Here is a 1738-nt window from a genome sequence, read left to right on the forward strand (position 1 = left end):
GTATTTTATTTAGATCTTCATTAGACTGTTGGAATTGAGAACCAGACATACGTAATAAACCTCCAAAAATAGATCCTGAAAGGCACTTTCTGCTTAGGGCAAGCAGTCATGGAATAAGCATGTAAACAAGCTGGCTTCTCTGTAAACAAATATTAAAATAGCAATGAATATTAAAATAGCATTTTATGATTTATAATTTATGGCTGTTATGATACACACTGGAAAAGGCATAAGAATTAACAACTTGAATATGGAGAGTATTAAGAACTAGGTCCCAGTCATACTTTCAAAAGTTAAACTTTGCTCTAAGAATTGAAGTCTCTTTTAAAACAAATTCAGGTTCACAGCAAAATGAAGAGGAAGATGGAGAATTTCCAGATGCTCCTTGCCTTCCAAGTGTGCATAGCTTCTTGTTGTCTGCCCTGCCCGAGTGCTACATTTATTGTCTCCAGTTTTGCCTTTTCTTGGGTGTCATGTATTTGGAAGTATACAGTGTGTAGCCTTTTCAGATTGGCTTCCTTCAGCTAATGATGCACATTTGAGGTTCTTCCATGCCTTGGTAGCTCATTCCCTCTCCTCTCCTCTTCTGCCCCCACTTCCTTTGCTATTTCGCCCTTCTCTCTGACTCCTGCTCCCTTTTCTCCTGCTATTTCCCTTCTCCCTCTCATGTTCATCTCTTTCTCAAGTCCCTTTCCCTTCTTATCCCTCTCCGTTTCCCCTTTTACTCCTTTCTTTTCCTTCTCTTTTTCCTCTTCCTTCCTATTTAGCCTCTTCCTCTTTTTCCTGTTTCTCTTCCTCCCTCTTTGTCCTCTTTCTTCTTCTTCTTTCACCTTCTTTTTCCCCCTCCTTTTTCATTTACTTTTCTGTATTGCAGATTGAACAGAGAGTTCATTCATGCTAGGCAAGCATTTCATCACTGCATTACCTGGGCTGGCCTTGAACTTGCAATCCTCCTGCCTGAGCCCCCTGAGTATCTGGGATTATAGGTGTGAGTCACGGCATCCAGGGGTAGCACTTTAGTGCTGAATGATACTCCACTGTCTAGATATACTACAGTTTATCCATTCATCTACTGAATGAATGACATCTTGCTTACTTCTGAATTTTCATAGTTTTGAATAAAACTTCTGTAGGTATCCCTGTGCAGGTGTGTGTGTGTGTGTGTGTGTGTGTGTGTGTGTGTGTATGTGTGTGTGTGTAAATTTTCAACACATTTGAATAGATACCACAGAACAGAATTTTAAAATCAGATTGTTGCTGGACATCATGGCACAGTCCTGAATCTTAGCACTCAGGAGGCTGAGGCAGGAGGTTCGTTATGAGTTCAAGGATACTTGGAATAATGAGTTTAAGCCCAGCCTGAACTACATAGTGAGACCTTGTCTCAAAAATCACACAAGCAAATCAAGTTGTTCACTTTCTTATTCTTGAGTTTTAAGAGTTCCTTTTTTTGTCTTTGTTTTTGAGATGGGGGTCTTGCTGTATGGTTTAGGCTGTCCTTGAATTTGTGGTGATAGCCCTGTCCCAGCTCCCAAGTGCTGGGATTACAGGTGTGCACCATTACACCACGTTTAAGGGTTCTTAGCATGGTTTAGATGGCAGTCTTTTATCAAGTATGACTTTTGCAAATATTTTCTTGTAGTCTGTGGATTGTCTTCTCATTTTCATGGCAGTGTCATTTATAGAGAAGTAATTTTTTTTTGACATCAGTTATTTTTATTTTAAAGAAAGAAAAAAA

At 39.5% G+C, this 1738-nt stretch overlaps 1 protein-coding gene across 1 annotated transcript in view; it reads left to right on the plus strand.

Annotated features, from left to right (window-relative positions):
- Nucleotides 1-1738, plus strand: part of LOC101573484 (piwi-like protein 3) — a 62055-nt gene that overhangs the window by 40629 nt on the left and 19688 nt on the right. The window lies entirely within an intron of this gene.

The sequence above is a fragment of the Octodon degus genome, unplaced genomic scaffold (assembly GCF_000260255.1).
Source record: "Octodon degus isolate 3935 unplaced genomic scaffold, OctDeg1.0 scaffold00079, whole genome shotgun sequence".
Taxonomy (NCBI): Eukaryota; Metazoa; Chordata; class Mammalia; order Rodentia; family Octodontidae; genus Octodon; species Octodon degus.